This window comes from Pan paniscus, chromosome 19 (assembly GCF_029289425.2).
Source record: "Pan paniscus chromosome 19, NHGRI_mPanPan1-v2.0_pri, whole genome shotgun sequence".
In the NCBI taxonomy this organism is placed as follows: Eukaryota; Metazoa; Chordata; class Mammalia; order Primates; family Hominidae; genus Pan; species Pan paniscus.
This window is the reverse complement of record NC_073268.2, coordinates 96,523,417-96,547,333: the sequence shown is the minus strand read 5'-3', so window position 1 is coordinate 96,547,333 and position 23,917 is coordinate 96,523,417. Positions and strand designations below refer to the sequence as shown.

Genomic DNA, 23,917 nt, shown 5'->3' with positions numbered 1-23,917 from the left:
AAATCCAGATGAAAAACCCCTGGGTTATGTACTTCATTACAAAAGTATAATCTCACTGAAAAAAAACATAGAAATGCATAATTTGAAAAAGTCATCCTTAATCCTCCTACCCAGATATAACTCACAATTTGATGACTGTCCATCCAGTATTTTAATTTATCTTGTACATCTACCTGTACATAAAGACCTTTTTAAGCCAAAATTGTAACCCACTTTGCCATTATTAACTCAGGTTTTTGCTTAGTAACGTATCATACATATTTCACTATGTTAAAAAAAAAAATAAGCTACTTTTCCAGCCTCTATACCATGCCTCCTTTGGAAGCAGTTGAAGATTCATTAGAATAATCTTTTATTTGTTTATTTTTTTGAGATGGAGTTTCGCTCTTGTTGCCCAGGCTGGAGTACAATGGTGTGATCTCGGCTCACTGCAACCTCCACCTCCTGGGTTCAAGCGATTCTCCTGCCTCAGCCTCCTGAGTAGCTGGGATTACAGGTGCCCACCACCACACCTGGCTAATTTTTCATATTTCTAATAGAGTTGGGGTTTCACCATGTTGGCCAGGCTGGTCTCAAATTCCTGACCTCATGTGATCCTACTGCCTTGGTCTCCCAAAGTGCTGGGATTAGGCATGAGCCACTGTGCCCACCCAGAATAATCTTTAGAAGTGACTTTCTTGATCAAGGTACATGTTTCAAATTAACATTGCAGAAAGATTTTCCACCAATTTATACTCCTAATGGTATATTTTCTGATTTTTTTTTTTTTTTTTTTGGGTGGTTGAAATTTATTCAACAAATACATATAGGATGCCTTGTCTTAAAGCCAGGCAATTTTCCTAAAAGAATAACCACATAAAAAGGGTGCTAACCAAGAGCTAGAGTGTCCTGACCCTTTGAGGTATGTCTAAAGTATAGAAATAGAATGGTAATGTTGATGCTGTTGGCATGTTTCTTTGTAGTAAGATTGTTTAAAATAATACATAGACATAAAATGTATGACGAAAATAGCACAGCACCGAAGAAAGGAGTAATGGAAGTCTACTGTCAAGATTCTTACACTATTACTTGAAGGCAGATTGTGATGAATTAAAGATGCGAAACATATATAAAAGTGTTAAGCAATTTTTAGGTATGAACCTTTAAAGCAATACAAAAATGTGAAACAGAAATAAACAGCCAACGTAGGAGACAAAATAAGAGTTCTAAGGAATACTTAATCTAAGAATCCTGAAAAGGAAGGAAAAGGGAACAGAGAACTTATGAGATGGACAAATACAAAACGGTAGTAGGTTGAAAATAACCATGTCAATAATTACATTTATTGCAGATTGTCTGTCTCACCTCAAACTAAAAGAAAAGCAAGCTAAACCCAAAGGAAGCAGAAGAAAGGACATAATAAAGATGAGAGTAGAAATAAATGAATAGAAAAATAATAGAGAAAATCAATAAAACCAACGGTTCATTCTTTGAAAAGATCAACAAAATTGACACATCTTTAGCAAGTCTAAGGAATAATATGTTCAAATAACTAAAATCAAGAATGAAAGAGGTGATGGCACAGCTGACTGTACAGAATACAAAGTATCAGTGCCATGGATTGTTTGCCAACAGATGAACCTTGATAAAATGGAGAAATTCCTAGGACAAACAGATTAAATCAGTAATCAAACTTTCAACAAAGGAAAGCCAAGGCTTGTGAATCCTGCTAAACTTTTACAGAATTATCACCATCACAATTTTTTTTTTTTTTTTTTTTTGACGCAGAGTCTCACACTGTTGCCTGGGCTGGTGTGCAGTGGCACAATCTTGGCTTGCTGCAACCTCTGCCTCCTGGGTTCAAGTGATTCCCTTGCCTCAGCCTCCCAGTAGCTAGGATTACAGGTGCCTGCCACCACATCCGGTTAATTTTTTGTATTTTTAGTCGAGACGGCGTTTTAATGGGTTGGCCGGGCTGATCTCAAACTCCTGATCTTGTGATCTGCCCCCGTCAGATTCCCAAAGTGCTAGATCACGAAATCTTTCAAAAAATACAAGGCAGAACATTTCCCAACTCACCCTGAGGCCAGCATTACCTGACACCAAAACAAAGCTACCACAAGAAAAAACTAGATCAGTATCATATGAATGTAGATGTAAAAATCCTCAAAAAACTGGCAAAACAAATCCAGCAACATATAAAAAGGATTGTACACTGACAAAGTGGGATTTATCGCAGGAATGGAAAGTTGGTTTAATATCCAAAAATCTGTCAATGTAATACACCCTATCAATAGAATAAAGGACAAAGTCCACATGATGATTTACAGATGCAGAAAAAGCACTGGACAAAATCCAGCACCTTTTCAAGATAGAAAATAAGAATGGAAGGGGGCTGCTTCAACCTGATAAACAGCATCGATGAAAAACCACAGCATTACCCGCTAAGGTTGGGAACAAAACAAGAATGCTCTTGCCACGTCTATTCCAACATTGTACTGGAAGTTACGAGCCAGGACAATTAAGCAAGAAAAGAAAGAAGGCATCCAGATCGGAAAGGAAGCATCAAAACTCTCTAGTCACAGATGACATGATTTATACCTAGAAAATCTTAAGGAATTGACACATTTAAAAAATCACCAATCAGAACTTATAAATGAGGTCAGCAAGGTTGCAGAATATATGTTCAACATAGGAAAGCCAGTGTTTCTGTACACTAGCAGTCTGAACAACCTGAAAATGAAATTAAGAAAATAATTCCATTTACAATTGCATCAAAAAGAGTGAAATATGTAGGAATAAATTTAACAAAAGAAGGGCTATACTTGTTCACCGAAAACTACAAATAGCTTGTTGAAAGGCATTGCAAACCTAAATATATAAATGTCCCAGGTTCATGGATTGGAAGATAACTTTCCCAAACTGACTGATAGAGTTAGTTAGGCTTTGTGTCTCCACCCAGATCTCATCTTGAATTGTAATCCCCCTAATCCCCACATGTCAAGGGACAGACAAGGTGGAGGTAATTGAATCATGGGAGCAGTTCCCCCCATGCTATTCTTGTGATAGTGAGTTCTCACAAGATCTGATGGTTTTATAAGGGGCTCTTCCCACTTCACTTGGCACTTCTTGCCACCTTGGGAAAAAGGTTCCTGCTTCATCTTCGCCTTCCACCATGATTGTAAGTTTCCTGAGGTCTCCCCAGCCACACTGAACTGTGAGTCAATTAAACTTCTTTCCTTTTGAAAGCACCCGGGCTCAGGCAGTTCTTTATAGCAATATGAAAATGGACTAATATACTGCTCTGCAGTGTTTAGGAGAATGTGGAGAAACTGGAAGCCCCATACATTGCTAGTGGGATTGTAAACAGGCACAGCCTTTATGGAAAACAGCCTGGCAGTTCCTCAAAATGTTGAACATAGGAGTTGACCTAGCAATTCTCCTCCTAGGTCTATACTCAAGAGAATTAAAACAAAAAATCTGCACACATAAAGCTAATGTGTTCATAGCATTGTTCATAAGAGCCAAAAAGTGGACACAAGCCAGATGTTCATCAGCTGTAAGCAAAACTGGTGAATCCACACAATATTACTTGGCAATACAAAGGCATGAAGTGCTGACACACTACAACCTGGATGAACCTCGGCAATATGCTAGGTGGAAGAAGGCAGACACAAAAGACCACACGTGGTGTGATTCCATTTACATGAAACGTCCTGAACAGGTAGATCCATAGAGAGATTAGCAGGAAACCATTCACAGTGGTTTCAGGAGCTTGAGGGGGGAGGAGGGGGATGGGTGAAACGAGGAGTGGCTGAAAATGAGTATAGGGTTTCTTTTGAAGGTGATAATAATGTTCTGGAATTAGATAATCGTAATGGTTGTACAAGTGTACTAAAACCTGAATTGCATACTTTAAAATGGTAAATGTTATGGTGTGTGAATTACATCTCAGCACAAATATCATGAGGAATCTCATGCATCCCCCTCTAAAATTACACTTACAAACCAAAAGCACGAGCAAGGGAAAACAAGCAAATTGCCTACTGCAAAATTAAAAGACAGATATTGTTAGGCTGGACTATAAAGCCATACACAACTATATACTGTTGCTTATGAGAAATATAAAGACAAAAGTGAAAAGATGGAGAAAAATACACCATGGTAATGCACACATCAAAATAAACCTGAAGCAGCTCTATTAATATTAGACAAAGGAGATCTCAGAGCAAAGAATATTGCAAGGGACAAAGAGAGTCATTTGATAATGATAAAGGGGTAATTCATTAAAAGGATATAACAATACTAAATACCCATGCACCTAATAACAGAGCTTCAAAATACAGGAAATATAGGAAGGAAAAATGGATAAAACTGCAAGGGGAAATAGACAAATCCACAGTGGCAATTGGGGCTTTCAGTAACCCTCTCAGGAACAAGGCACAGGTGTCCTCTCCCTTCTGTTCAATATATTACACTGTGGATTCTGGCCAGTGCAACAAGGCAAGAGAAAGAAAAGGCCTCCAGGGTGGAAAAGAAGAAGGCTTTCTTCACAGATTATATGTTTCCCTATGTAGAAAATCCTAAGGAGTCTACCACAAAGCTACTGGAACTAATAATTGAGTTTTGGGAAGGTAGCATTCTACAAAGTCAATATAGAAGAGTCAGTTGTATTCCTATATGCCAAGAATGAACACTTGGAATGGGAAATTTGGAAAACACCACTATATACAGTACCATCAAATACATGAAATACTTGGGGGTATATTTGACAAAAGATGAGCAAGCTCTGTAATTGAAAGCTACAAAACGTTGCTGTGAGAATTAAAGATGTAAATAAATGAGAGATACACTGAGCAGATTGGAAGAGTCGATATTGTTAAGACATCAGTTCTCCCCAGGTTGATGTACAGACTCAACACAATTCCAACCAAAATATCAGGGAGCCTTTTTTGGGAGAGTGGGGATAGGGATAAACATTGACAAGCTAGTTCTAGAAGTTATATGAAAATACAAAGGATCTAGCATAGCCAAAACAACTTTGGAAAAGTGCACCAAGCTACTCCTGATACCAAGAAATATTATAAAGCTACAGTAGCAAAGGCAGTGTTGTATAGTCATAAATATAGACCTGTTGTAGATCCAGGGAAAACAGTAGAAAGTTCAGAAAGACTACACATTTATGGTCAATGGATTTCCAACAAAGGCACTTAAGCAGTTTTATGGGGAAAGCATAATGATTTTTGGTTGTGTGTGTGTGTGTGTGTTTTGAGATAGTCCAGCTCTGTCACCCACACTGGAGTGCAGTGGCCACAATTATAGCTTACAGCAGCCTCGACCTCCTGAGATCCAGGAATCCTCCCACCTGAGCCTCCTTAGTAACTGGAACCACAGGCATGTGCTGCTGCATGCATCCAATTTTTTATTTTTTTATTTTTAGTTTTAAAATTTATTTATTTTGAGACAGAGTCTCGCTCTGTCGCCCAGGCTGGAGTGCAGTGGCGTGATCTCCGCTCACTGCAAGCTCCACCTCCCGGGTTCACACCATCCTCCTGCCCCAGCCTCCCGAGTAGCTGGGACTACAGGCAGCCGCCACCACGTCCGGCTAATTTGTATTTTTAGTAGAGACGGGGTTTCACCGTGTTAGCCAGGATGGTCTCGATCTCCTGACCTCGTGATCCACCTGCCTCGGCCTCCCAAAGTGCTGGGATTACAGGCGTGAGTCACTGTGCCCGGCCTAATTTTTTGCTTTTTGTAGAGATGGGGTCTTGCTGTGTTGCCCAGGCTGGTCTCTGACTCCTGCTCAAGAACTCCTCCTGTCCCAGTCTCCCAGTGTTGGGATTACAGGCAGGAGCCACCACACTGGCCCAATAAAGAAGCTTTGTGTGGTAGGTAGAATAATTGTCCTCAAAGATTGCCAGGTCCAAATCTCTGGACCTTGTGAATATGTCACATTACATGACAATAGGGACTTCGCAGAAGTAAGTGCAGGATCTTGGATGGGGGATCCTGGATTATCTAGGTGGACACAATCTAATCTCATGAGCCCTTAAAAGTCAAGACTATTCTTTGGCTATGGTTGGTCAGAGAATGATGTGATGGAAGGAAGGACAGGCATGAGAGGGACTCCAGTCCCTCATTTCTGGGGTTGAAAAAGGCATGAGCCAAGATATGGGGGAAGCCTCTGTAGGCTGAGAAGGACCTCTGACTGACAGAAGGGAAACAGAGACCTCAGTGCTACAACTGCATGAAACAATTCTGCCAGTAGCCCATGTGGGCAAGGAGACGGATTCTCCCCTGGAGCTTCTGGAAAGGAAGGCAGCCCTGCTGACACCCTGATTTCAGTCAGGAGAGCCCTTGTATCAAATTTCTGACCTATGGAACTGTGATGAAATACATCTGTGTTATTTTAATTCCCTCAAACTGTGGTCATGTGTTACGGCAGCACTAGAAAATTGACGTATGTTATAACTCTATAATAAGGAACGACCCAGTTTAACCATGGGCAAAAGAGGCGAACAGACACTTTACCAAAGAAGATTGATGGATGACAGATAAGTGGGGGAAAAGATGTTCAACATCAATAGTCATTAGGGGAGTGTAAGAGCCACAGTGAGATACACAGTCACTAGAATGGCTAAAAGGAAACAGACCACGCCAATGCTGGCCCGGATACGCAGCCCCTGCCAACTCCCCTGCACAGTCGGGAGGAATGCAGAATGGTGCAGCGATTTGGAAACAGTTTGGCAGCCTCTTAAACAATGAATAGTTTACCCCCCATATGATCTGACCACATCATCCTTGCTATTTGCCCAAGAGAAACAAAATAATGTCAAAGACTTGTCCATGACTGCTCATAGCAGCTTTATTCATAATAGCCAAAAATTGCAGAGAGGGGCTGAGGGTGATGGCCCACGTTTGTAATCCCAGCACTTTCAGAGGCCAAGGCAGGAGGATGACTTGAGGCCAGGAGTTCCAGACCAGCCTGGGAAACACAGTGAGACACCATCTCTACAAAATATTTAAAAAATTAGCCCCATGTGTTGGTGCATGCCTGTAGTCCCAGCTGCTCAGGAGGGTGAGGTGGGAGGATCACTTCAACCCATGAGGTTGAGGCTATGGTGAGCTATGATGGTGCCACTGCACTCCTGCTTGGGTGACAGAGCAAGACCCTGTTTTTGTTTTGTTTTGTTTTTTGAGATGGAGTCTCGCTCTGTTGCCCACGCTGGAGTGCAATGGCACGATCTCGGCTCACAGCAAACTCCGCCTCCTGGATTCAAGCAATTCTCCTGCCTCAGCCTCCCAAGTAGCTGGGATTACAGGCGCCCACCACCACGCCCGGCTAATTTTTGTATTTTTAGTAGAGATGGGGTTTCCCCATGTTGGCCAGGCTAGCCGTGAACTCCTGACCTCAGGTGATCTGCCTGCCTCAGCCTCCCAAAGTGCTGGGATTACAGGCATGAGCCACCACGCGCAGCCAAGACCCTGTCTTTAAACAAACAAACAAAAAAATCAAAAACAATTCTGATATCCATAAAGGACAGATAAAGAAATGGTGGCATTTGCATACAACGGAAAACCATTTAGCCACTAAAAAGGATGAGTTATTGATGGATAAATCTCAAAGAAATTATGTTGAGTAGTGTGTGACCAAAAAATTCCCCTTTATACAAAATTCTATAAAATACAAAGAAATATATTTTGACAAAAAACATACCAGTGGTTTCCATTCAGTGGGTGGCTGGAGACTGGAGTGAGGGGATTCCAAAGAGGAGAAGGAAACTTTGAGGGTGATGGAGATGGTCACCATCTTAACTGTAGAGCTGGTTCACAGACATTCACATGTCAAAACGGATCAATTTGCACGTTTTAAATATGTGCGGTGCATTGTCCATTGATTATATTCTCTCACGTGGGCATCACGGACAGGAGTTCTGTCTATTTCAGTCACCGTTTCACCCAACTCCTGGAACAGAGCCTGACGCAGGGTGGGTGCCCAGCACACGTGGGGAAGAACAGTGAGTGTCCGGCTGCACGCAGGGTTCTGACTGTGCTTCCAGCCCGGATGCTCTGCTCTTCCCACACACCCTCTTCCTTGTGAGGCAGCTGGAAGCACTCTGTTGCCTGCATTCCCGGTTCCCGACGTCACACCTGGGTTGTTTGGGAGGCCAAGGGAACAGCTGTAGGTGCCACTGCAGAAGTCCGTCTTCTCTGCTAATGCTGAGCTTTTTTCTCTCTTGTCCCTGGCATGCAAATGACCAGCCTGTTCACATTCCACCCTCTCACCTGGGCCTTCCCTCTGGCCCTCACCCACCATAATCCTGGTCATGTGGCCTTCTGCAGGCAAGTATGTGGGGGTGGGGTGGTATAGGGGCACCATCCCTTGTCCTAGCTCCTCTCGGAGCCTCCACCAGATCAGGAAGAGCAGGCAGAAGGCCCACAGGGCCCCACAGTGGCCGCCAGAGGGCTTCTCTGCAGGCCATGTAACGGATTATTGATGTCATCGATTTGCAAAAAGGAAAGCTGGGCCTTTGTGGAGACACACCTGGAGGCTGCTGCCAGGCAGCACTGATTCTTCCTTGGAGTGGGCTGGGAAGGCAATCGTCTTCCGAACGCTAAGGACCTGTGGGCTCCACGCCGGGCCTTTGACTCCAATGTCTTACACTTGGAGATTCTCTGCTGCTTTCTATCATCAGCCCTGGCTTTCTGATCCATTCCCCACCAGGCAAGGAAAGAAAGGAAGCGTTTATATTAATCTATACCAATGTAAACGGGAAAGAACGCACCACCCCTTGCAGGACCAGCCACAGAATTTGCCAAGGGCCCGTCACAAAATGAACAAGGCTGTGGGGCCCCTTGTTCAAAAGTTATTCACAATTTCAAGATGGTGACCGTGGAGCATTAAACCCAGCTGCAGCCTGCTGAGCTCGGGGCCTGTGGGCCTGCATGGGTCACACCTGTGAAGCTGGCCCAGCCACACGCAGTGACTCATTGCCCAGAACATCAGCCAAGAGCGTTTTGTCACCAACAGCAGGCCTTGTTTTAGAGGATGAGCTGGGACAGATATGAGGAGGCTGAGCCACGAGACTCCCCGGATGCCTTCTCCCAGGGCGGAGGGTGCCAGCTTGAACGCTCCCCGGCACTAAGACGTCTCCACTACAAGGCTGCCTGGGGTCCACATCCACATTGCTTTATTTTTATTTGAGATGGACTTTCGCTCTTGTTGCCTAGGCTGGAGTGCAGTGGCGTGATCTCGGCTCACCACAACCTCCGCCTCCCGGGTTCAAATGATTCTCCTGTCTCAGCCTCCTGAGTAGCTGGGATTACAGGCATGCACCACCACACCTGGCTCATTTTGTATTTTTAGTAGAGACAGGGTTTCTCCATGTTGGTCAGGCTGGTCTCCAACTCCCAACCTCAGGTGATCCGCCCACCTAGGCCTCCCAAAGTACTGGGATTACAGGCGTGAGCCACCACACCTGGCCTATTGCTTTAAAATTCACCTAAGTTCAATAGGGTCCCACTGAGGCAGGGCCTGTATCAGGCACTGGTGAGAAACAGATGAAGCTGCCTTGAGGTGCCCACAGGCCAGCGTCCCATATAATGGGCTGTACCGTGTGGACCACCCTGATGAGACCCCTGGCCTCTCAGAGGATGGAAACAACTCCTCTCCCCCCCTCCAACCCTGTCCCTTCCCACACAGGGAGCACTGTCCCACCCCATGCCGACCTCCTCACTCAGGACTCCTGATAGCCCTGTCCTATGGTCTGAAGGTTTGCCCCTCCCCCAAATTCCTATGTTGAAACCTAATCCCCAATGACATGGTTTTAAGAGGTGGGGCTGGCCGGACATAGTGCCTCATGCTTGTAATCCCAGCACTTTGAGAGGCTGAGGCAGGCAGATAACCTGAGGTCAGGAGTTCAAGACCAGCCTGGCCACCATGGGGAAATCCCATCTCAATTAAAAATACAAAGAAACTAAAATACAAATACAACTAAAAATCCAATTAGCCAGGCATGGTGGCGGATGCCTGTAATCCTAGCTACTCGGGAGGCTGAGGCAGGAGAATCACTTGAACCTGGGAGGCAGAGGTTGCAATAAGCCAAGATTGCACCATTGCACTACAGCCTGGGTGACAAGAGTGAAACTTGGTCTCAAAAAAAAAAAAAAAAAAACAGAAGTGGTGGGGCTGTTGGGAGGTGATGAGTCCTGAGGGCCCTCCATCCTCATCAGTGGCATTTAGCGCTCAAGGGAGCTTGTCTTCACCTTCTACCACGATGATGGAGAGTGCGCCATTTATGATACAGACAGCAGCCCTCACCAGACACAGAACCTGCCTCGATCTTGGACTTCCCAGCCTCCAGCCCTGTGAGAAATCCATTTCTGTTGTTTATAAGTTACCCAGTCTTGGGTATTTCGTTACAGCAGCCAAGGAAGGGTCAGATCCTACAAGGGGCTAAGGCTACATTGGCCCTGCCAGGCTGGGCGGTGGCACAGAAGGTGAGGACGCTGATGGTCGGTCCAGGCTGGCCGAGGCTACCACGCTCCATCAACCCTCCCTGACCGTCTTGGGTGTCAACTGCAGACCTGGTGAGCCTGGCAGAGCGTTAGGGCAGGTCGCCCTTGGCACCGAGACCAGGCACGCTGCTGGCCTCAAGACAAACGTTCCTGCTTCTTAACCCCACATGGGACTAGGATGAGGGGAGGAAGTAACATATGTTATTGTCACTACTACGTCCACCTTACAGAGGAACTTTAGGGCGCGAGATGACTTAGTGATGTCAATCTGGATGGTAAAAGTCGCACACGGGGGTCAGGCCCTGGCCTGTGACGTGGCAGAAGAGCAGTGTCCGCTTCTATAAAAGCTGACCCAGAAGACAATAGTGCTGGTCACCCAGGTAGACACACTGCCCCCCAGGGATGTCATGCTGCTCCACGGGGAAGTCACTGTACTTTCTGCTCCTGGTTTTCAGGAAGGTGGCAAAAGTAATCCATCGCTCTGCAGAGGACTTTGGGGTTGGCCACTTCTTTTGTTTTTTTTTTGAGATGGAGTCTCACTCTGTCGCCCAGGCTGGACTGCAGTGGCGTGATCTCAGCTCACTGCAGCCTCTGCCTCCCAGATTCAAGCAATTCTCCTTCCTCAGCCTCCTGAGTAGCTACGATTACAGGCGCATGCCACCACGCCCAGCTAATTTTTGTATTTTTAGTAGAGATGGGGTTTTGCCACGTTGGTCAGGCTGGTCTTGGACTCCTGGCCTCGTGATCCGCCTGCCTTGGCCTACCAACGTGCTGGAATTGCAGGCATGAGCCACCGCGCCCGGCCTTTTTTTTTTTTTTTTTTGAGATGGAGTCTCTCTCTGTCGCCCAGGCTGGAGTGCAGGGCCCAGAGCCCATCTCTCTCAGCCAGAATGACCAGCGTGCATCAATCTCTCCTGTGTTTGGGGTTCGTACGCCAACATGCATGAACATTATCATGTTGACAGCTACCACCTACTGCCTGTTTTCTACGGCCCCAGCTTTGCAGTGACTGTTTTATAAACAGTAACTCATTTGCTTCTCCTAACAACCGTATACAGTAAAGCCATTACCATCCCCATTTTTTAATGAATAAACACTAGTCGGACCATCAGAACGGACTCCAGAGACAGCTGTAGTGGTGTGAATGGTGGTTCCCCTTCAAAGACACATCCACCTGGAACCCATCCAGATGACCTTTTTTGGGAAAAGGGCCTTTGCAGATATAAGTTAATGATTTCAAGATCAGATCATCCTGGTTATCCAGGTGGGCCCTAAATGCAACAGCAAGTGTTTTTATAGGAGACAGGACGAGAAGAGACCCCCCGAAGACAGAGGCAGACAGTGGAGCCATGTGGGCCGCGGGAAGCTGGAAGAGGTGGGGAAGAGGGAGCTGCGCTCACCGGCCCGCATGGCGCTGTTGGTGAGCCGGGGGCTGTGCAGCACCTCCTCCTCGTCCAGCTGGCACAGCACCTTGGCCTGGCGCAGGTAGGGGGTGAGGCGGCTGGGGCAGATGCAGCATACGATCCTGTGGCGGTGGCTCTCCATCATCTCCCACAGTGTCTCCTCGTCCAGTGCCGTGAGTGCTGAGTCCCTGCGGCACAGTTCCCCCATTGCTGGGCGCTGGGAGGACCCTAGGAGGGGTGGCCATGGGGGTGGAGTTGTCAGGGAAGCAGGACCCCAGGATAGCCAGGGTGACACCGTTTTAAAATCAACTCCATCGTAAAATTAGCAAGGCGCACTCTTTGCCAGTCAGAACCCACGGTCCTGGGATGTTTATGGCAGAGGAAGCATTCCAGTGGCCATTTGCCATTCTGGTTTCTCCCTCTGTGTAAGATTGAGTGCCACGGCCCCACCTGCTCTACCCCAATCCTAAGCAATAAAGTCACTAAATCACACTTTGTTGTGTCAGTTACAGCTTTTTCTAAAAAATCAAAGTAAATAAATACTTTTTTTTTTTTTTTTAGAAATTCATCTAAAATAATGGTAGTAGGCTAGGCGTATTGGCTCACGCCTATAATCCCAGCACTTTGAGAGGCGAAGGGGGAAGGATTGCTCAAGCCTAGGAGTTCGAGACCAGCCTGGCAAATATGGTGAAACCCTGTCTCTACTAAAAATACAAAAATTAGTCAGGCATGGTGGTATGCACCTGCAATCCCAGCTACTTAGGAGACTGAGGCAGGAGGATCACTTGAGCCTGGGATACAGAGGTTGTGGTGAGCTGAGATTGTGCCACTGCACTCCAGCCTGGGTGACAGAGGGAGACCCTGTCCCGGTAAACAAACACACAAACAAACAAACAACAGTAAGGGTGCTGCACTTTGGAAATGCTGCTTTATATGTTCTTTATGAAAGGTAATTTTCATTAGAAGCAAGACTGTCGGCTTCTCTAGAGCCGAGATCGTGCCACTGCACTCCAGCCTGGGCAACAGAGCAAGACTCTGTCTAAAAAACCAAAAAAAAAGTTCCCATTGTTTTCAACTACGCAGCAGGTGGTCCCTTGTTTGTAGCAGCCCAGGACAGTGACACAGAGGACTGCGCGGAGGACTCCACTTGAGGGAAATGTGCTGGGGAGTGACACTGGGCACAAGTGCCTCGCAGAAGACACTTCAGGGTAGTAACGGCCAGCACGGCTCAGCTACGGGGGGTGTGGGCTTACAAAGATGGCGAGGCAGACAGAGGGTGGACAGGTCCACGAAAGGGCTGAGCTGCAGCTGATCTGGGGCCGCCACCAGGGCTGATGTCCCAAGCCCAGGTCTGTCTGGACAGAATACATGAAGCAGGTCGCCGTTACAGCCCGGAACACCTGCTCTTCAGGGGACATGCTGGCTAGTGCAGACTCTAAGAGCTGTTGGAGATCATCAGCCATCACCTGCCCAGCCTCCCATCCCAGCGAAAGATGAGCTGTGTCCCCCACTGTGCCCCTGCCTGAGCCCCTCTCTGGCATCAACATAAGGCCATTAGCCCATTAATCCATCTAAATAATTTTAAAATGTTTTAAAACTGTGCACTGTTTTCAGCATATTAAAAAATCCTGCAAATAACAAATACCCTGCAAATAACAAATATCCACATACGTACCGTGCGGATTCAACCATCTTGACATTCTGCACTTCAGGTTTCTTTTTAAGGAAACGCGAGGCAGATGGCGCCTTTTTGTTCTCTTCAGTCCCTCTTCCCTCCCTCTCTGGCCAGACATTCTAAAATCATTTAAAAATGATTTTTTTTTGAGGTAGGGTCTCACTCTGTTGCCCAGGCTGGAACGCAGTAGCGTGATCGTGGCTCACTGCAGCCTTGAGCTCCCAGACCCAAGCAATCCTCCCACCTCAGCCTCTCAAGTAGCCGAGACCGCAGGCATGCGCCACCATGCCTGGCTTATTTTTTAATTTTTGTAGAGATGGAATCTCTGTATGTTGCTCAGGCTGGTCTCGAACTTCTGGGCTCAGGTGATCTGTCTACCTCAGCCTCTGAAAGTGCTGGGATTACAGTCCAGCCTAAAAATGATATTTTAAAAATCATTTCCTACAAGTGGAAGTGTGTATAAACAGTACATAGCATCTTTGCGTGATACTTCATGCAGACAGCAGCTTTACATCAACAGTGCCTTCAGTGTTAGCTGGAACTTCACAGAAACTATCGTTCTGTGCAAGGCTGTACGGCTTCTGAGGTTTCTCATACTGATACATGCAGCTTGATACATGCACGGTCCTTTAAACTGTGCACTGGATTCAATGATATGAATAACCACAGTGGACTTACGCTCCTGTGGGAGGATATCAGGTTGTGCCTAATTTTTCTCCACTGCTCACAGAGCTGCAGCCACCGCCTTTGTTAATCTCCTGGGCACAGGTGGGAGCGATTCCTCACAGACCCATGAATTCCTGTGACTTGATTCTTTTCATTTGGAATGAGAGGCTGGACCACTGGAGACAGATGCCTCTTGCAGGGATCTGTATGCTAAAAATACTTGAAAATCGGAGCAAATCAACACCTGTCATCTGAAAAATGGAAAATGGGCTGGGCGCAGTGGCTCAGGCCTGTAATCCCAGCACTTTGGGGGGCCAAAGCGGGCAGATCACCTGAGGTCAGGAGTTTGAGACTAGCCTGACCAACATGGCGGAACCCCGTCTCTACTAAAAATACAAAAATTAACCAGGCATGGTGACGGGTGCCTGTAGTCCCAGCTACTTGAGAAGCTGAGGCAGGAGAATCGCTTGAACCTGGGAGGCGGAGGTTGCAGTAAGCTGAGATTGCATCATTGCACTCCAGCCTGGGTGACAGAGTGAGACTCCATCTCAAAAACTAAAAGATAAAAATAAAACATGGAAAATGATCGTTGGAGAGTCGTGTGTGCAGGAGCAGCGCCACGAGCCGTCCCAGGAGCCGGGTATCCGGAAGTACTCACCAAGGTTCTCAGGTTTGCTTTTGCAGGAGCTCCGTGCAGCAGGGTGGGGTCCACAGTCCCCGCAGTGTCTCCAAAGCCCAGTGTGGTGCCAGCTGCCTCCTTTCTCTGCGGGCTGCTGGGTGGGACGGAGCTGGGCAGAAGGAAGAGCCTGAAGCCAAAGCAGCACCAGGTGAATGGACCGTGATTTCAAAGCCATGTGACCTGTTCCAAAACTCAAAGTTCGGTCACAACCACCGCAAGCGGCGGGGAAAAGACGTCAGACTCGGATCCGGGAAATAACTCGACGGACCTTTGACCCCTGTGGTTTTCCCAGTAACTATTGAAGCTTCCTTAGCACTTGGAAGCAGACTTCTAGAATGGACCTGGGCTTTGAACCCTAGACTACCAAGGAGAGTTGACAGGCGCAGTAGTTATCCAAAGCACCCACAGGCCTGTCTGCGGCTCCCCACAGGGCCAGGCCACTCGTACCCTTCTGCTGAGTCTCCTTGCCCCGAAGGAAGAACAGCTGGAGAGGACAGTGACGGGCACAGAGGCCGGGGTGGGCAGGTGAGGAGGAGAGGAGAACCAGCCGAGGGCAGCTCTGCCTCATTCCTTCTGATCTCAGTCCTGTTTCTCACTGGAACAGGTGATTGAGGCTTGCGAGTCAGGGTGTCACTGATGGTGGCCCCCCCCAAAAGAATGCTGAAGCCTTGACCCCCAGTACCTGTAAGTAGGACCTCATTTGGGAATAAGTCTCTGCCAGCGTAATCAAGTTGAGGTCATTAGGGTGGGCCCTAGTCCAGGGATGGGTGCCCTTATAAAAGAGGAGAAGGGCTGGGTGCAGTGGCTCAGGCCTGTAATCCCACACTTTGAAAGGCCAAGGCGGGCAGATTGCTTGAGCTCAGGAGTTTGAGACCAGCCTGGGCAACACAGTGAGACCTTGTCTCTGCTAAAATCTGCTAAAAAAAATTTTTTTTTTGAGACAGAGTCTTGCTCTTGTCTCCCAGGCTGCAGCGCAATGGCACAATCTTGGCTCACTGCAACCTTTGTCTCCCGGGTTCAAGCAATTCTCCTGCCTCAGCCTTCTGAGTATCTGGGATCACAGGTGCATGCCACCATGCCCAGCTAATTCTTTATTTTTAGTAGAGACAAGGTTTCACCATGTTGGCCAGGCTGGTCTCGATCTCCTGACCTCAAGTGATCCGCCTGCCTCGGCCTCCCAAAGTGCTGGGATAACACGCATGAACCACTGCACCTGGCCTAAAAAAAATTTTTTTTAATTAGCCAGGTGTTGTGGTGCACACCTGTAGTCGCAGCTACTCAGGAGGCTGAGGTGGGAGGATCGCTTGAGCCTGGGAGGTATAGGTTGCAGAGCTGAGATAGTGCCACTCCACTCCAGCCTGGACGACAGAGCAAGACCCTGTCTTAAAAAAACAAGAAAGAAGAAGAAGAAGAAGAGGAGAAGGGCCCTAGACCTAGACACCCCATGATCACCCCATGTTGGCAGAGGCCGAGACTGGAGTGACACGCCAAGGGTCGGTGGCAACACTAGAAACTCAAGAGAAGGCATGAAGCAGACCCTCCCTGGAGTCTTCATGGGGGTGCGGCCCTGTTCACCCCTGGAGTGTGGACCTCTGGCCTCCAGAACCACGAGCAAATACATTTCTGTTGTTTTAAGCCACCCAGTTTGTGGTCATTTATGACGGCAGCCAGAGGGAGCATGCACAGGGGCAAAGGCGATGTGGAAATTGTCCGTCCATCTCCAGGGATGCGCTGCCAATGGGCACACTCCCACCGAAGGCTCCTGAGCTCCTGGGCCTCCACCCAGTAGAAGCCTGCGTCGCTAGCGTCTGACTCCAAGTCAGAATGATCCTCTGCCCCACTTCAGGACCAGCTATATCGTCTGTGGAGCTCAGGGCAAAATGAGAGGATGGTGCGTTTGTTTTAAAAACGTATTCAGAATTTCAAGGCAGCAATAGCAGAGCAATAAAGTCAGCCCAGGGCCCCCACTCCAGCCCTGCCCTGCATCACTGAGGGGTCTTCAGGCCCCCTGTCTATCAGGGTGGTAGCTAAAGGTAGGGGATGTTTCCTTTACAGATGATGGAATGTCCTAAAGTTAACTGTGGCGGCGATTGCACACATCTGTGAATACACTAGAAGCATCTTAAACGGGTGAATTGTGTGCCGTATGGTTTATAGCTCTTCCTCTTTTTTTTTTTTTTTTGAGACAAGGTCTTGCTCTGTTGCTCAGGCTGGAGTGCAATGGTGCAATCTCAGCTCACGGCAGCATCCGTCTTCTGGGCTTAAGTGATCCTCTACCTTAGCCTCCGGAGTATCTGGGAATACAGATATGTGCCACCACGTCAGGCTCATTTTTGTTGTTGTTGTTGTTTTTTGTAGAGATGGGGGTCTCACTATGTTGCCTGGGCTGGTCTCAAACTCCTAGGCTCAAGTGATCCTCCCACCTCAGCCTCCGAAAGTGCTAGGATTATAGGTGTGAGCCACTGTGTCTGGCCGGGAGTTATATCTCAACAAAGTTGTTTAAAAAAAAAAAAAGATCCAGGCTTGGTGCAGTGGCTCATGCCTGAAATTTGGAAGGCAGAGGTAGGAGGATCGCTTGAGCCCAGGAGTTCAAGACTAGCCTAAGCAACATAGCACGATCCTGTCTCTAAAAAAAAAAAAAAAAAAAAACGATCCGAGAGCAGCTGGCAATCCCACCCTGCCTCCTGCTTCCCTCTCTCATCCCTGCCAGGAAGCAGGAGGAGGGTGGGCTGAGGAGGTCCCTGCAGTGCCCGGTTCTGCCCCTGCCACCCCAGGGCCAGGGCTGGGGGTCCACAGTGCGTGGGACACCGGCACCCTCTTTCCTTTCTCTTTATTTTCAGCCTAGGCTGGGCCCCCATCCCAGCCAGGCCCTGCCTTTCAGTGCCCCCACCACAAGCGGGCTTCCTCTCTTGCCAGCTCCTGTTCTCTGCCAGGAGGTGTCGGGCAGGAGCACGTGCTCTGGGCGTTTCCCTGCCAGCCTCCTCCCTTCCATCCCCTTGGCTTCCTCATTCCAGAATCCCTGTTCACCTCAGCGGACCCTGTGACCCCCTAGGAATGTCTCTGGCTCCTGTAGAGGCATCTGGGGTTCCCCTCACGCCTTCTTAGAGGACAACCAGTGGGTGCAGTCGCTCTGTCACATCAAGCCCGAAGTCTCCAGGTCAAACCCAACAAAGGATCAGGGCAGCCTCCTGTACCTCCCTCCCCAGCTCCTGGTGAAATGAACCAAATGTTGCTTTTTAAAAACTTAAAAAAATAAATAACTGAATAAAGCAGCAACCACAAAATGAGGAAAGGAAAACAACTTTTCTGCCACAAACTGAAAAATAGCAGGCCGGGCATGGTGGCTCACACCTGCAATCCCAGAACTTTGGGAGGCTGAGGCAGGCAGATCGCTTGAGCCCAGGAGTTTGAGACCAGCCTGGGTGACATGGCGAAACCCTGTCTCTACAAAAAATACAAAAATTAGCCGGGCATGGTAGCGTGAGCCTGTGGTTCCCAAGCTACTTGGGAGGCTGAGGTGGGAGGATCACTTAAGCCCGGGAGGCAGAGGTTGCAGTGAAATGAGATTGCATCACTGCACTCCAGCCTGGATGACAGACTGAGACCCTGTCTTAAAAAAAAAAAGAAAGAAAGAAAAAGAAAAATGGCAGACAAGCCCTGAAACCAAAGGAGTGCTGCCAAGGGGAACTGGGGGCGCAGGTGCCAGCGCAACCCTTAGGGACAGAGTGCGGGAAGAGAGGGCTTCAGCATCCCTCTACAGTTTGGGCAGCTGAAGAAAAGTCTAGGGAAGACAGAGAAAACGCCCCAGAGCTGCCTCCAGCTTCCCTGGGAGTCCTCAGCAGGAGTGGGGAGGGGTCTATACTGAGCCAGGAGAGAACCCAGGCCCAGCTGTCCTTCTCAGAGCAGGGCAACCACTGGATTTCTTTAATCACACATCCAGGACTAAACTACGGTGGGAATAGAGTCTTCCAGCCACATAAGAAGATTCTTTACCCTAGGAAATAATGCAAGCAGTAGAAATCGGGGTAGGGGGTAGGGGAAGGAAGGCATCACTTTATCTTCCATGATCCTGTGCTATCTAAAATAAAGGAAGTCCAGGCGACGTGGCTCATGCCTGTAATCCCAGCACTTTGGGAGGCAGAGACGGGCAGGTCGCCTGAGGTCGGGAGTTCGAGACCAGTCTGGCCAACATGGCAAAACCCTGTCTCTACTAAAAATGCAAATATTAGCTGGGTGTGGTGGTACATGCCTGTAATCCCAACTACTTGGGAGGCTGAGGCAGGAGAATCGATTGAACCCGGGAGGCAGAGGCTGCAGTGAGCTGAGATCACGCCACTGCACTCCAGCCAGGGAGACAGACCGAGACTCCATCACAAATAAATAAATAAAGTAAAACAAAATGCTGATTTTATTTTATTTTATTTTCCATTTTGTAGAGAATGGGGTCTTGCTATGTTGGCCAGGCTCTCAAACTCCTGGGCTCAAGCACTCCTCCCGCCTTTTCCTCCCAAAGTGCAATGATTACAGGTCTGAGCCACCAAACCCAGCACTGTTGATTTTACATAATGTCACTAATTTATCAAGGTTTTTGTAATCTCTTATCTGAATCTTGGGGATTTTTTAGGAACTAATAGTTCTTGTCATTGTGAAACTGTTCTACTACATTTGGCATTCCATTATTATTTTTAACAATTAAAAAATATTTTTTGGCTGGGCGCGATGGCTCACGCCTGTAATCCCAGCACTTTGGGAGGCCGAGGTGGGCAGATCACAAGGTCAGGAGTTCGAGACCAGTCTGGCCAACATAGTGAAACCCCATCGGTACTAAAATACAAAAAATTAGCCAGGTGTGGTGGTGTGTGCCTGTAATCCCAGCTACTTGGGAAGCTGAGGCAGGAGAATCACTTGAACCTGGGAGGCAGAGGTTGCAGTGAGCCGAGATTGTGCCATTGCACTCCAGCCAGGGTGACAGTGCAAGACTCTGTCTAAAAAAAAAAAAAATGCCGAATCTGGATGCACTGCCTATGAGTTAGCCCAGTTCCTCAAGGAGCAGTACATAAAAAATAAAAATAATTAAAAAAAACTTTTGCCAGCAACATCTGAGCTGAACTAAAATTTAAGTAAAATTAAAAGTTTACATTTCAATCACGTAGAATACGATCCCATTTTTATAAAATGGTGTTAGTTTATCTCTGGGAGTCCCTCAATCTATGTGCCCATCCATCCATTCATCCAATCTGCCGATCAGTCTGTCCTGTCATTCCGTGTGTGTGTGTGTGTGTGTGTGTGTGTGTGTGTGTGTGTGTGTGTGCATGAGAGAGAAAGAGAGGGGGAGAGAAATGGAGAGGCAGAGAGCAGAGGGATTCTGGAACACTCCTCACCAATGCTAATGCTTGCTGTTCATGGTGGTAGATTGTAAAGAAATCTGTTTAGGCCTGGTGCGGTGGCTCACGCCTGCAATCCAGCACTTTCAGAGGCTGAGGCAGGCAGATCACTTGAGGTCAGAGTTCGAGACCAGCCTGCCAACATGGTGAAACCCCATTTCTACTAGAAATAGAAAAATTAGCCGGCTGTGGTGGTGCTCGCCTGTAGTCCCAGCTACTCGGGAGGCTGAGGCAGGAGAATCGCTTGAACCTGGGAAGTGGAGGTTGCCGAGAGCTGAGATGGTGTCACTGCTTTCCAGCCTAGGAGCCAGAGTGAAACTCTACCTCAAAAAAAAAAAGAAATCTGTTTAGAATAAGCAAGTATGGGTTCAATAAAAACCATAAAGTCATTATTTTAGAAAACAATAAAATTAATCCAATTGATGAAACAGAGAAGGAGATGGGCCTCATCCTAGAAGTGTTCGCCACGGAACACTGGGGTCCTAGGTTGTCTGGCACAGTCCTTTTATGACTCTTGTCCTGGAGTAATGATCAATGGTGCCACCTTTCTCTCTCAATACAGACTCGGTTTAGGGGGCATCATGGGAAGGGGAGGCGAAGGCACGCCGAGGCCGAGCTCCTCCAGCTACGCGGGGACACCAGCAGAAACGTCTCCTCTCCTGCTCCCCTCAGCCCCGATGAACGCGGCACATGGAGAGGGTGGGAGCCCAGGGGATGACAGATACTGGCTGAAGTGGGGAAAGTTCTAGAAGAAGGAAAGCGGGAGGAAGTCTTGGCTGGTCTAGGATGCATCAGTCAGGAAGACAACTGTTTCTTCCCCTCAGGGCAGGATTTCTCAGCTTTCTACTTAGTGAAGGAGAGTGCAGCATCTTTCTAAAATCCCGGTATTTGCCCCCAAATCTCTTACGAAACATCTACTTCAATAGGCATTCGGCCTGAGCCTAGAGGTTCCAAGGCAGATGGAAAATACAGGTGTCCCTAAACAGTCGCCTACAAGGCCTTTCTTTGGGGCCAATGGCCTTGTGATTAAGTTGGTGCCAAAGAGCCAATGACTGAAAAACTAGGGCTTGCCGCAGTATAATGTTTGTTTCTAGCAAATGACACTCTGGCACGCTCTCCAGTATTTTACTACATCGAGTTGCCAAGGGGCCACATCTCCAGCTTGCAGCTGAAACCCTGGGAGTTCTGGACAGCCAGGTCTCTGCGGATACACTGAGGACCAGGACTGGTGGTCAGCCCAGGACTACAGGTTTCTCGGGTGCCTTCCCGGGGCTGGGTCCAGGTGGCAACGACCGGGTCTGGGAGGGTCCTCTAGTTGGATTGTCCCTCTGCCCCTGACTTGCCTGAGCCTCACAGGACTCCTGAGGAGGGTCTGAGGGTGCTGACTGTGCCCTCCCATCAGACTGAACTCAGAAAGCCAGCGCAGCTCAAGCCAAAGCTGCCTCACCAGCAGCTGAAGACAGGGGCTCTGCAGAACTCTCCAGACCCCAGCCAACTGCCCCAGCCAGCTGCCCCTCAGGCTTCTGGAGCCCCCAGAGCCACACTGAACTTCAAGCATCAGTGGGTGGAGCTAAATAGAAGTCACTGGTCCCTTCTGCAGTTGCCATGAAGCAACTTACAGTAGACTCCAATGGCAGTTAACAATTGCAGGAGTTTCTCTGTAACTTGTCCCAGTGTAAATAAGGGTTAGTCCTAACAGTAAAACGAAACAAAACAAAACAAAACAAAACAAAAAAAACATCTTAGGGCTGGGCACAGTGGCTCAGGCCTGTAATCCCAGCACTTTGGAGGCCAAGGCAGGAGGATTGCTTGAGCTCAAGAGTTCAAGGATACAGAGAGAGAGAGAGAGAGAAAGAAGGAGAAGAAGAAAAGAAAGAAAGAGAGAGGAAGGAAGGGAAGGAGAGAGAGAAGGAAGGGAGGGAGGGAGGGAGAGAGGGAGGGAGGGAGGGAGAAGGGGAGGGTAAGGGGAAGGTGAATGGGAAGGCGCCAGGAGCCGTGGCTCACTCCCGTAATCCCAGCACCTTGGGAGACCATGATGGGCGGATTACCTGAAGTCAGGAGTTTGAGACCAGCCTAGCCAACGTGACAAAACCCTGTCTCTACTAAAAATAAAGAAATTAACCAGGTGTGGTGGCGTGCACCTATAGTCCCAGCTACTTGGGAGACTGAGGCAGGAGAATCACCTGAACCCAGGAGGCAGAAGTTTCAGTGAGCCGAGATTGTGCCACTGCAACTCTAGCCTGGGCGACAGAGGGAGACTTCTGAAAAAGGAGAGAAGAGGGGAGGAGAGGAGGGGAGGGGAGAGGAGGGGAGGGGAGGGGAGGGCCCAGAGATCCCTAATTCCAAACTCTGAATCTAACTGTACAGCAATTCTAGAAGAGCCTAAGATCATAAAATCCTGAGCATCTAAATGTGGGTTCTCCTTATTTGACCCCTCCCAGGTCAACATCCTTCTCCTAACCCAAGTGTCAGTCTCTTCCCTTGCCAGTGAAGTAGGGAAGAAGGCACATGTACACATACACACACGCACACGCACACACACACACACGTACATACCCCATGAGGGGGCAGAGGGTCACAAGCCCAGGAGGAGGGGGCACAGCAAACCCCGGCCCCCAGTGCCATGACAGGCTGGCTGTGCCCCTGCTACCAACAGCAGGCAGCTGGTCTTGCTCACTTTGTTCTGAACTTAGACACCTTCCTTCTGCTGTCTTTCATCCCGCGGCAATAGCGAAGAGATGAGAGTATAAAACAGAGATCCCTTTCATCTAGCATGACCCGTGCTGTTTGAAGGCAGAACTCAGCATTCAGAGAATGTTCCAGCATTCTCTGCCCAGCAACACAGACAAGCCGTTTTCTGCTCTCTAGTCCACATACAAGGCAGCTCCTCCACTCCTGATGAGGAAGATGCCGGCCCCTCCCACTCCCCTGGGACCACTCTCGGGCCCCATCAGACCTGTGTCGGCTGAGCCCCTCCGTAGGCTGAGCCCTCCGTAGGCTGACCTGCTCTTCGCCGGATGGACTGCGCGCACTTACCTTCCCCCTCCCAGGGAAGCGAGGACTGAATGTGGCCCAATCTCTGGCTGAACTGAACGGCAGTGGACAAGCAGGTTTGACAGGCACATCCCACAGGAGCAGTGCCTTATATGGGGCTTCTATGAGCCATCAAAGCACCAGTACAGTCCCACAGCTGGACATTACCATAAGAACCACAGGGATGGCTGAGAACAGTCCGTGCATCTGGTCGACCCATAGAAGATGGTGATTGAGGGTGACTGAGGGGAAGGCTTCAGGGTTGGGGGCTGGGAATCCTCTCTTCTTTGTGAACGGTCACCCAGTTCATCAACATTTCTACCCTTGGGAAAATCCTACGAAGATCAGGATAAATTCTAGGGCCCTTCTTGGTTCTCATGATCCATTATTGGAAGTATCTGAATAATTCCAATAGATCCATCTCAAGTTAACATTTCATAACTATTGTTTAGATTTAGATGAAAGTCTTGGTCCTCCACGTTGAGATATGTCTAGAATCCGATCCGTTCTCACCACCTGCATTGTGGTGCCCTGATCATGGCCCACCGGGACCTCTGCAATGGCTCCTAACTTCTTCCCA

At 48.2% G+C, this 23,917-nt stretch overlaps 1 long non-coding RNA gene across 1 annotated transcript; it reads right to left on the bottom strand.

Annotated features, from left to right (window-relative positions):
* Positions 1 to 4,709: 4,709 nt before the first annotated feature.
* LOC129394524 (uncharacterized) lies at positions 4,710 to 23,831 on the bottom strand. The gene is made up of 3 exons (XR_010110732.1): positions 20,302 to 23,831; positions 7,697 to 15,047; positions 4,710 to 6,990 (listed from the first exon to the last, which is right to left on the bottom strand). It is a non-coding gene; the product is annotated as an uncharacterized LOC129394524 (long non-coding RNA).
* Positions 23,832 to 23,917: the final 86 nt, after the last annotated feature.